Here is a 12792-nt window from a genome sequence, read left to right on the forward strand (position 1 = left end):
AATAGCAATGCATCAAATAAAGATAGCCATATCCAAGCTTATCAACTCCATGATCTTCTTCAAAATTTGTCCATGCATCAAATGACTTCAAAGATGGCATAAGTCATAGGTTCAAAATAACAGCTTCACAATGATCATGTTGCATATGAACTCAAATGGATCTTCAATATTGTATCAGATGAATGTTCTTTCCACAAGCACTTGGTTTCATGAAAGTTGACATTGGCCAAGTCCTTTGCATAGGGAGTGTTGCCTAAATTCTAAGTGCAATAGTCTCATATCAAACCAACAGTCCACATAAGATGTTTTCTAGGGTTTTTGTTCTTATTATGTACATTAAGGTCAAAAGACCACACAAACAAACAAGTATATACAAACACAATATATCACAAAAATATGGTCCAAATGGACAAAGTGAAAATGATATTAAAGTAAACAACTTGAATGGTATGAATAATGGCAAATGAATAAAGCTTAAAATGAAAGTGCATTAAAAGTAAATGACTTGAAATTAAATCTTAGTTGTTAGTTGATTAGAAGTTAATATTGCTTTTGCTTTGCTTTTGTTTTAAGTTATTCTTTGGAGAATACTCAACCCACTTATCACAAGCATGAATCCTTGAATCAAGATATCTTCCAAAGGAAGGAAAAAAGGCCAAGTTTCCACACAATACCATGAAAGATGGGAGACTTACAATCTCACTAACTAGAATGTTATGCCTTTTTTGTGTCAAAATTTAGCGCTATGTTAAGCAATCGTAATTGGACTTATGTAGAAGTCACAACTATTTGAGGTCGGGCAATAGAATTTTGGTGTTAATTCATGTTAGAGACATAGTATAATGGACTATGCTCATGAAATATACCAGACATAAAAAGAATATGCAAAGTGGGGGGGCCTAATCTCATCCATACTTATGTTGATTTTGCAATCAACTAGCCTTATGATATAGAGATATCATAGGTCCATGACATGAATGCATAAAGAAGGGGAATGCGATGAAGAGGGGGGATGAATGGATTCAACACAAATTGGTCAAAGGAGGACTTTTACCAAATTAAGATCATTCATTCATTTTGGGAGATGGAATGTACATTCCCCAATGATCTTAACCTAGCAAAGTCAAATCAACCTTGACCAAGGCCCAACAAAACAAGTCAAACTCACAAAGTCAATTAAAATGGCCATAAACAATTTATTTGGCATTTAAACAATTAAAAATAATAAAAATATGCATTAAATTGGTTATGGTTGGTCAATTTCCTAAAACCTCATCAAAACACCAAAGAAATGGCCATGAGATTTATCATAGGTCAAACAAGGTCAAAGGACCCTGGAGAAAAAATTTCAGAATTTTTGGAAACTTAAAAGTATTTTTAAACAATTAAAAATATTCACAAAAACAATTAAATCATGAAAAATATTAATAATGATCCAAAAAATAATTTTAATTCAGAAAATGAAAGAGGAATTTATTCAAATTTTTTTGGTGAAACTCTCATATTTTTTGGATCAATATTAAAATTAATATGAATTAATGAAAATAAAACAAATAAAATAAAAATCAATTAATCAGAAAAAACGTGGACCACTTGATCTCCCTCATTAATTGAGGTGGCAGATCAAGTGGATGAAAACACATATTCCATGGTGTACACTAGTCAGCGCGCCACATAGTTGGTAATAAAAAATGAACGCTCAAGATTAAAACGCAAAGGCTTGATCATGTGGCTCAGAACCTGTCCAGCACACCGCCGGAGCAAACCACCGGTCATCTTCTCCGACGACCTTGGTCGGGCTGGTTCTCTCATCACCATCACAAAAATGAAAAAGAAGGACATGATCTTAAAGAAAAAATGGCACTGAGCACGAATCTGACCTCAATTCAAACTAACTCCAAGTATATTGAGAGATACATGGAGTTGAAATTTGAGGCACATGAACTGAATCTTCTTGCCTACATTGGTAGGACTTCAGACAACCAAGGATCCAAGAGAATTGATGAGAATTGAGAGAATCGAAGAGAAGAAAAAATCTAGAAAATACCTTCAATGATGTGTAGAACTTGATTTCTCTTGCTTCAATTCATGTTTGATCTTGCTCAGGTAGCTTGCAGAAGTGGCTTATGATTGGTACAAGGCTTTGGATCCTGGAGTTTTTGAATCTCCAAACAGTGAGATTCAAACTCAATTTTCAAGTGAATATTATCAGGTTTTCCTTTCAAATGTGAGGGTTTCAAGTGTGGGAGGCAAAGCTGGCGCACAAGGGTCCTCAAATCTGATGCAAGGGCCTCGTATTTATAGCTCAAACAAGTGTTATTTGCACCTTTCAAAATGTTTCCAATTTTGGCAATTTCATTATTCATGCTTGCATGGGCGTGTACAGGCCCTTGAAGCTACTCAATTAAGTCCACAATTACATGAAATTGAGTCTGAATGTGAATTGGAGTGCAAGGCAAAAGTGTGCAACTGTTTGAAGATTGATCTTTGCCAAATGATGCAGCCATGTTCAGACCATGCGCAAACCTCTCAAACCTTGTCCAAAATGAATGAATTTGGACTCTTTGGAAAGGTTAGATCAAGAGGAACAACTCTTATGTTGAACATTTTTACATTTGAAGCTTGTATCATGATGAATTTTGAGGTGGAAGTTTGGAAATTTTAACATATCAAAAAAATTTCTAAGTGTCAAGCCATATGTTCACTTATTCCACCTTGGCTAACTTTTTATGTGAGATTCATATGACAAAATACCCTTCACTAAAGTTGTAGATATTTTAAAGTATTTCAAAATGGTCATAAATTTGACCTAATTTGGATTTGGGATGAATGAGTTATTCATTTTTGAAGTTGAGGAAAATCACTTGTTCAATGGTATTGGTCCAAAATGACCTATAATGTATCCTTATATCACATGCTCATAAATGTTGAATTAGATCTTCCTCCAAACATAAAAGTTGAAATAGACACCTTGAATTTAACTTTCCAACTTGTAAATATTTCATCTCATAAAAACTGATCAAGTTATGGCCTTGGGAAGTTGACCTCCAAATTAGGGTTTAGACAAAATGACCTATAATCTTTCAATATGAAAAACAACTTTCCAAGCAAACCTAGATCTAGACCTAAACATGAAAGTTGTTTGGAATGTCAGTTAGAGTAACTTTTATCTTAGAATCATTTTCATATGATAAAAGTGTAGGAGATATGGTCTACGGGACCCCAGTTTTAATTAGATGAATTCTCCTGGTCAACCACCATCAACCACCTTGATAACTTGCAATTATATTGAATTTTTGGACTCATGGGAGATCATATATGCATAAGATGAGGAAATTTGAGATGCCCCTTGAAATATTTGATCAATTGGTGAAGAAGTTTGTTAAAGAAGTTACACAAGATACCCAGATAAACTAGGGTTTCCAAGGCAAACCAATTCCAAAATCTTGAAGAATTCTTGATCAAATTAACATGTAGAGATCATGGGGACTAATATATGATGCCTAGAGACATTATGGATCATTCCTTGGTTGAGCTCTTAGCAATGAGGGTATTAAACCTTATATATGGACTTGATAGGTCAAAGGTGATCATGTGCCCTACCTACAAAAGAGTTAGACAAATGCGAAGACATATTTTTGGTATTTTGGTTAGTAAATGATAAAATAAAAAGTATGATACAATCACATGGTGCTTGGTGATCTCTCCCAATACAAACCCAATGAATGAGGGGTAAGGAGGATGCCAAGGTATGATCCCAATGTCAATGCATATGATGAAATAATATGAGGGATATTAGGGTCAAAATTGAGGTCTTACACCTACCTAATCAAATTTTCCTGATATTAAACTGTAGCGGTAAATTCATGACCATTAAGCTATGGATAAACTTAACGTCAATAAACCAGAGTCGTCACCGCGCTTTTATTGTTTCCAAAGGAAAAGGGAAAATCTACGAACAAAACTCAAAGATAAGAAGTTTTCAAATTAAAACTAATAAAATGTCAGAGATTACAAGTAAGGAGGTTGGTTACACAGAGGGAAGGTGTTAGCACCCAAAGTGTCATACGTACTTCCAGGGAGCCCTTTTTTATGTGTGTATGTGTTTTTGGTATAAAAGATGTTTGAGAAAAATAGAGTCTGGGGATGAGAGAAGAATTTATTAATTAGATTTTTGTGTTTGACAAGATCTTCGGACTTGTGCCCACGTACCAACATAAAAATGAGGGATCAAAACCTCGTAGTTCATGGTAACAATTTCAAATTGAGTGGGTTGCTTTTAATCAAAATTTAAGTTAAAAAGAGGCACAAAGAGCCCAAAGGTTTGAATGAGTGTTAGTTCTTTTTGTCTTTTGAAATTTTAAGTCAATATGATTAGATTTATTTACAAATTTGATTTAAGAAAAAAGTTTGAGAGTTCATTGGCATAATGCCAAAGTTTCTAATTTGAAATAAGGTCTAAGTTTGAAATCACAAGCAAAGAAAGTTTTTGAAAAGGGGGAAAGATTTTGAAGTTTAAGAATTGGAAGGAGATGAAGAGGCAAACCTATGCATAAAATTAAAAGTTAAGAGTTGAAAAGATCTGACCAATGGGATGCAATCCAACAGACAAGAATGTCATATAGAAAACCCACTTTACCTTTTGGACTTTGAATCAAGCAATAATCAGCAAGCAATTAGCAATTTTAGACATCATGAATATCAAGGAATCAAATAAATATGGCCACATCCAAGAAAGGAAAATTCATAGCTAGCAGTCTTCTTTGTCTTCTTATGTATTAGATGAAATACTCCTTGGTTAACTCAGAATAAAGCATTAGACACAAGATCAAAATAATAATTGTATCGGGACCATGTAACATATGAATTCAAGTGGATCCCAAATACTTGCATCAGATGAAATCTCAAGTTACAATAACTTGGTCTCAGAAGCGTTGGCATTGGCCAAGTCCTTTTGCATATGGAATGTTGCCTAATCCTAAGACCAGAAGTTCATATCACACTCAACAGTCCACACAGATATTTTTTAGGTTTTTTTTGTTGTTTATTAAGTATTTTAAGGTCCTAAGACCATAAGCACAAACAAGATTCACAAACAAATATATACAATCATAATATATGGCTCAAATGAGCAAAGTGAAAATGACATACACATAAACAAGTTAAATGATATGTAAATGGCAAAGGAATGGTAAAGGACTAGAAATTAAATTGCATAAAGTAAATGGATTGAAAGTAAAAGCAAAGTTAATAATAGTTAGTGTTAGTCAAATTTAATTAGATGTTAGTTGATTTTGCTTTTTAATTGATTAAGTCATTCTTTGGAGAACACTCAACCCTCTATTCACAAATATGGATCCTTGAACCAAGACATCTTTCATAAGAAGGAAAAAAGGCCAAGTTTACACACAATACCATGAAAGAGGGGAGACTTACAATCCTATTTACTAGAATGTTATGCCTTTAGGGTCAAAATTTAGCTCTATGTTAAGCAATCGTAATTGGACTTATGTAGAAGTCACAACTATCTGAGGTCGGACAATAAAAATTTAAGTGCTAATGCATGTTAGAGATTTGGTATAATGAACCAAACTCATAAAATATACCACACACTAAAAGAAAAGATCAATGTGGATGGACCTATCTCATCCATACTTGTATTGGTTCATCTTACACAAAGTCATTGATGAACCAACTAGCCTTAGGATATTGAGATTTTATTGGTCAATGAAAGGGATGGGAGAGAATGGGAATAAAGATGAAGAGGGAAGGGAGATGAGAGAAACACAAATTGGTCATAGGAGGAATTTTATCAAATTAAAATCATTCATTCATTTTGGGAGATGAAATGTACATTTCATCAATCCCCTAAATCCAATGATTTTAATCCAACAAAAGTTAAATCAACCTTGACCAAGGCCCAAACAAATAGTCAAACATCACAAGACCATAAAAATGGCTCAACATAAGTTTTACACAATTAATCAATTAAAAATCAAATTAAAAATAAATTAAAATTCAATTTAATTTGGTCAAAACCTAAAATCTCTTCAAAATACCAAACAAATGGCCAAGAGATTTATCCTAGGTCAAACAAGGTCAAAGTACCTTAGACAAAAAAATTCATGATTTTTGAAAAGTCAAAAGTATTTTTAAACAATTAAAAATATGCACAAAAACATTTAATTCATGAAAAATATCAAAGTTAATCCAAAAAATAATTTTAATTCAAAAAATGAAAGAGAAAAATATTTATAGATTTTTGGTGACAGTCCCATATTTATTGGATTAAAAATGAAATTATTATGATTTAAATAAAATAAAGCAATTAAATGAAAAATCAGAAAATACAAAAAAACTGGAGCCATCAGATCTCCCTCATTAATTGAGGTGGCAGATCTGATGGACAAAACACACTCTCCATCATGTTCCCAAGTCAATGTGTGCACGTGCATGGTAATCAGAAGCGAATGCCAAGATTAGAAGATAGGGAGAAGATCTGATGGATGGGAGCATGCCACCACACCACCGAAGCTAGGGCTCCGGTTGTCTTCTCCGGTGGACCTCACCGAACTGGTACACCACCAACCACCACTAAAATAACAAGGATATGGATTCAATTTTCTCCAATTCCAAGTATATAAAAATATACAGGGATTTGAATTTTGAGGATCATGAACTGAGTTGCTTCGATTTGACCTTAAAGCAACTCAATCTTGTTACCTACATTGGTAGGACTTCAGCCAACCAAAAATCACAAAGAATTGTGAAGAATTTAGAGAGAATTGAAGAGATTAAGTTTTTGAAAAATCACCTTCAAGTTGCTTCAAATTCACCTGATCTTGACCTGGATTTGCTTGCTTTCTCTTCCTCTTGCTTGTAGAAACCAATTGAGATGAAGAAGGCAATGAATTCTTCTAGTTTGAACTTCCAAACAGAAGATGAAGTTTAAGCTCGATTTCAAATGAAATCTTCAAGAATTCTATGGAATGGAAGGTTTGGATTGTTCTGGCAAAGCTTGGGCAAGGTGTCCGTTAAGTTCTGATCACATTGCACTTGTATTTATAGCAAATGCATATGCTTTTCACACACTTCCAATTAAATATCCAAAATTATCAATTTCCTTCATGAGCTAGCATGGGCATTTGCAAAGCCCAAATAATCATTTGAAAAGGTCCAAAATCATGCATAGGTCATGCTGAAAGTGTTGCATTAAGCCATGCAATGTTGAAATGAGTTTGATCATGAAATCTTTCCAAATGGTACCATAAATTGTACCCATGCGCAAGTCCTTTAATATTGATCAAAATGAGATGATACTAGACTTTTTGGAAAGGTGAGATCTAGGGGAACAACTTTCATGTTTAACACTTTTCCATTTGAAGCTTGGATCATGATGAATTTTGAGGTGGAAGTTTGGAAAATCAAACATAAATGAAATTTTTCGAAGTACCAAGTCAAATGTTTACTTTTTCCACCTTGAATAACTTTTTCTATGGACTTCAAATGGAAAAGGTTCCTTCGTACACGGTGTAGATATTTAAAACCTATTCAATTTGGTCATAAATTTGACCTTATTTGGATTTGGGATGAAGTAGTTATGCATTTTAGAAGTTGAGGAAAATTACTTTTTCAATGGTAATGGCCCAAAGTGACCTATAATGTGTTTTCTTGGCACATGCATTTGCAAGTTGAATTTGAACTTTATCCAAACATCAAAGTTTAAGTAGACATCTTGAATTTTATCATGGAATTTGAATGGATTTCATATCAGAAAAAATTGAGCAAGTTATGGTCTTGGGAAGTTGACCTCCTAACCAGGGTTCAGACAAAATGACCGATAATCGTTCACCATAAAAAATGACTTTCCAAGAAAAACTAGCTCTTGAAGTCAACATGAAAGTTTGTTGTAATGTCATAAGGGGTAAAGTTTCTCTTGGAATCATTTTCATATGACAAAATTTGTAGGAGATAGCGTCTAGGGAACCCCATTTTTGACCAGTTGACTTTCTCTGGTCAACTACCATGAACTATCTTGCTAGCTTGACATTATCTTTACTTTTGGGAATCGTGGAGGATCGTACATGCATAAGATGATGTAATATGAAGTATACCTTGAAATATTTGATCAATTGATGAAGAAACTTATTGAGGAAGTTACACAAGACACCCAGATGAATTAGGGTTTCTAAGGAAAACAAACTTCAAACTCTTGATGAATTCTTGATAAAAATGATATGTGAAGACCATGAGGATTCATATATGATGTCTAGAACCAATGTGAACCATTTCTTGATTGATATTCTTGCATTGAGGATCTCAAACCCTAGATATGAACTTGATGCATCATAGGTGAGCACACACACTACCTACAAAAGCAACAAACTATACATTGACATATTTTTTGGTATTTTGGTTAGTAAATAATGAAAAACAAAGTATGATACAATCAAATATTATTGGTGACCTCTCCCAATGCAAACCCAATGAATGGTGGGTAAGGAGGATGCTAAGGTGTGATCCCAATGCTAATGCATATGATGAGATAACATGAGGGATCTTAGGGTCAAAATTGGGGTCTTATGATCGTGTGAATTCGCAAGTGCACGAATCGCGTCAAAGTAATATAAAAAAATATCGATCCCACAGAGACCAAATTGTCAATCTATCAATTACTATCGTTATGATGTTTATCTAAGGCGGTATAAAAGAGATATTGATGTTGCAAAATAACAGTAAATAATAATGCAGTGTAGATAAAGACAGGTTTGAATGTATATCACGTCATATAAGTGATGTTTTGATTGTCTAAATAGAACTAATTATGAGGCAATATTTTCTACTCTTGAAAAGAATCCATTTAACAGGAACTATCGCTTTCGCGTATTCAGAACCGAGTTTACCCCTAAATTAAGGCCTTTTATTATCACTTATAAAAGGTGCGCAGAACGCTAAAGTAGTAAACTTACTTTTAAGAAATAAGACTCATAAACTTAGTTGAGAAGTGATTTTGATTTGGAAAGTTTTACCCAAGGAGTTTTCTGATTTTAAATATATCAACGTGTCCGAAAGTAGTTTCAAAAATAGTTTTTCCTTAAAGTGATAAAAGTTCCTAGTTAACTAAGCTAGGGTGCTTTCGCACTCCTTGAATAGTTAAAACTAACCAAGTTTGTTTTAGAAAACTCAAGTTAAAAATCAAAATAGCCTTTAAAGTATTTCTACAGATTCAATATGTGAAACATCTCTTTAACCGCGATCCTTACATTCTAACCTTTAAAAGATTTAGCCAGACAAGGTAATACAAACAAACACAACGATATTGATCATGATGAAAAGTTGTTTTAGAATGTGAGGCGTAAGGGACAAGTAAAACGTGTAAAAATAAAGCGTAGATAGAAAGTAAATAAAATAAAGCGTAGATAGAAAGTAAATAAAGTAAAGCGTAGGCAGAAAGTAAATAAAGTAAAGCGTAGAAAGAAAGTAAATAAAGTAAAGTGAGACAAGTAAATAACTAAAGTAAAGCGAGACGGAAATTAAATAAAGTAAAGCGAGACAAGTAAATAAATAAAGTAAAGCGAGACGTAAATTAAATAAAAGCGATAAATAAGAAACTTCTCCAAACGGAGGCTTTAAATCTGGTACAAGGAAAATAAACCTCCGACTCTAAAGATAAAGACGACAGCAAATCAAAGTGATCCAACTCAATCTCACTAAGGTGCAATAACCCCCCGATGTGACGGATTACCGCTTTTACAAATAATAAATATAGGCTTAGTGTTGTAAACTAAGTTGGATGATTTGAAAATGAAATGGAACGAACTATTTATAGTAGATTTCAGCAGCTTGCAAAGACCATGGTGCTCTCCAACTTCTCCTTAGTGGGAAAGTGATTTGCAAAGGTGGCACCCGCCATGTGTGGAAATGGGAAAGATCATGGTAACGTGGCGGTTACCTCCTGGTTGAGGGATGATGAGTCATGGCTTCTCCTAATGCGGCCATCATGTGCAACGCCATGTGTACAATATTCGCCGAAAAACCCTAATTTTAGGTCTTTTTGCTTCGTTTCTTCCAAAAGGGTCCGAAAGAGCTAAATATCTGAAAACAATATAAAAGAGAGCATAATACAAACAAAATGATAATATAGTCCTAATAAACATGTGAAATCCGAGTCAAAAACACGGTGTGATTCAGTGTGATCAAATTCTCCCACACTTAACCCTTTTCTTGTCCTCAAGCAAAACTCTTTATAGTTTATGCAAGAAAAACAGTATCAACTAGAGTTAATTCAAGGAAAAAAGACTTATAAGTTCATTCAAGGAATGTAACGATAGGTACTAACGAATCAAAATAAGGATATTGTAGTGACACTTCCCGCAAACGCGGTCATAGGCTTCGTTCCTATACAAATCAATCCATATTACCCCACCATACGTAGGCCTTCTTTTCGTTTTCTTCAAGTCCTTTTCATTCAGGTGCAATCACATTAAGCCTGTTATCCGTACATACTCATAATAAAGTGACCGGTTAGTGATTATGATCTTAAGCATGGGGCTCTGGTACATAAGTTGGTGTAACCCCTTTATTTAACCCAATCTGCAGTTGTGGGGGATTGGATCGTACTCCACCCTACCAAGTTCAGCACCAGATACCTATGAACCAACCAACAAATAGGCTTATTATTTTTTTATTTTACTAAGCATGGGGCTCTGTTACATAAGTTGGTGTAACCCCTTTATTTAACCCAATCTACAATTGTGGGGGATTGGATCGTAATCCACCCTACCAAGTTCAGCACCAGATACCTCTGAACCAACCAACAAATAGGCTTATTTTATTTTTCTTCTGCATGTTTCACATATGTCTTTATTTTGTTGAGTTAAATGACCGTGTGAGAGTCACCTAGCCCGGATTTTCATACGATTTGAGAATAAAGCAGGAATTTTTGTGATCATTCACTTGTTTTTCATCGGTCCTCTATGTAGAGCATGCTTAAGCCGGAGCTGACTGCAAGGATAAACTACTTAAGGACTTATTTGGAACAAAAATTAGGGCCACAGCATATGGGGTATCGGGATCGACTCATATAATCATGAAGCCTACGGTGTTAAGACAATACCGATTTTTAGAAAAAGTTTTCCCAAGTCTTTTACATCCTATTATAAACCTGTCTTATAGCCTGAATATTCAAGATGCACTGTTTTCTTTGTTTAAAAAAAATTTTTTGGTAAGGTTAAAGAAATGGGAGAAATACGGATACACTACACAGATGACTCGTCAGACACATGTTATTTTATTGAAAGGAAAAGCAAACAACTAAAACACAAAAAACATACTAAAAATAAAGGAAAGCGATAAAAATCTCCTCCCACACTTAAACCAAACATTATCCTCAATGTTTCGATATGAGATAGGGTAGGAGTAATCTGGAAGAAAGAGAGAGAGAACTATGGGTGATCACCGGTACCGTCACCGTCACCGCCTTGGTCAGGATGCCTGGGTCGATGACGTCTGCTATGAGCACTAAGTCCTTTCTGCAATTGGATAGAGCGACCTAAGAGAGACCCTTGGGTGGCCTCGATAAGTGCGAAGTGACGCTCATTAGCCTGTCGTTGGCGATGCTGCTCATTAGTGATCGCAAGTAAGGACTCAGTGATAGTCCAATGTGCTTGCTCACTACGCTGCTGGGAGGCTACCATAAAGCTCATATTATCTGTCAGTTGTTGGTTTATGGTATTCAAAAGGGTGTCACGCCTTTCCTCACGAGCCAGGTGCTCGCGCCACATCTCCTCGGTGATGTAAAAACTGGGAGTGGTACCTGCAAAATGGTCAGAAGAAGAAGGTGCAGTGTATGCAGGTGATGCAGGAGGAATATCATGAGCAGGTGACTGGTCGCGCCGGTCATACTCATCATCGGTCCCTTGCTCATCGTTGATAGGTACATTAGGTGGTAAAGGACCGGTAAAAGGTGGAGCATCAAGATCATATGTCCTGTTCCTTGCATGTCGCGGGGTACACATAGGTTTCTATGGTATGCTGTTTTTTTTAAAATAAGCTTGACAAAACAAAATAAAATAAAACAAAATAAAATAGTAAAATGAGATAAAATAAAATAAAATAAAATGGACATAAAAACATAATAATAACGATGCATATATATATATATATATATATATATTATATATAATATATATATATATATATATATATATATTAATATATATTATATATATAATATATATATATATATATATTATATATATATATATATATATATATATATATATATATATATATATATTGAAGAGTTAGTAATAAGTCACGGGTTCAGAGATCTTAGGAAAGAAAAAGCAAGCATAAAGTCAAAAGGAACAATAAAAATAAGCCTAAATAATAAATAACGGGAAATAGGAAAATCAAACGGCATCTCTCGGTTGGTGATAGCATCAATGCTCAGGGTATATTGGAGTCTCCTCGACTTCATATCCTCGAAGCTCTACGATCTGGTGTTGGAGGTCGGCGATCTCATCATTCAGTATATCGGTTTCAGTTTCATGTGAGGCGACTGATACTTCAACCTACAAAGCAACGTCAGCAAGCTCCTGGTGAAGCTGGGATATCTCCATACGAAGCTTAACCAGTTCAGATTGCATGCTTGGACTCTAGAGCTTTGGATTGTTGGTGCGGACTTTGATTCTGATAGGTGCGATTTTCGTCTCGTTTACTGTCTCTCCCTTCCCTTCTATGGCATAGGCCCAGTTGGCCTGATCAATAACACAAGTTACCAGAGGGTCC

The sequence above is a fragment of the Lathyrus oleraceus genome, chromosome 5, assembly GCF_024323335.1.
Source record: "Lathyrus oleraceus cultivar Zhongwan6 chromosome 5, CAAS_Psat_ZW6_1.0, whole genome shotgun sequence".
Lineage (NCBI taxonomy): Eukaryota > Viridiplantae > Streptophyta > Magnoliopsida > Fabales > Fabaceae > Lathyrus > Lathyrus oleraceus.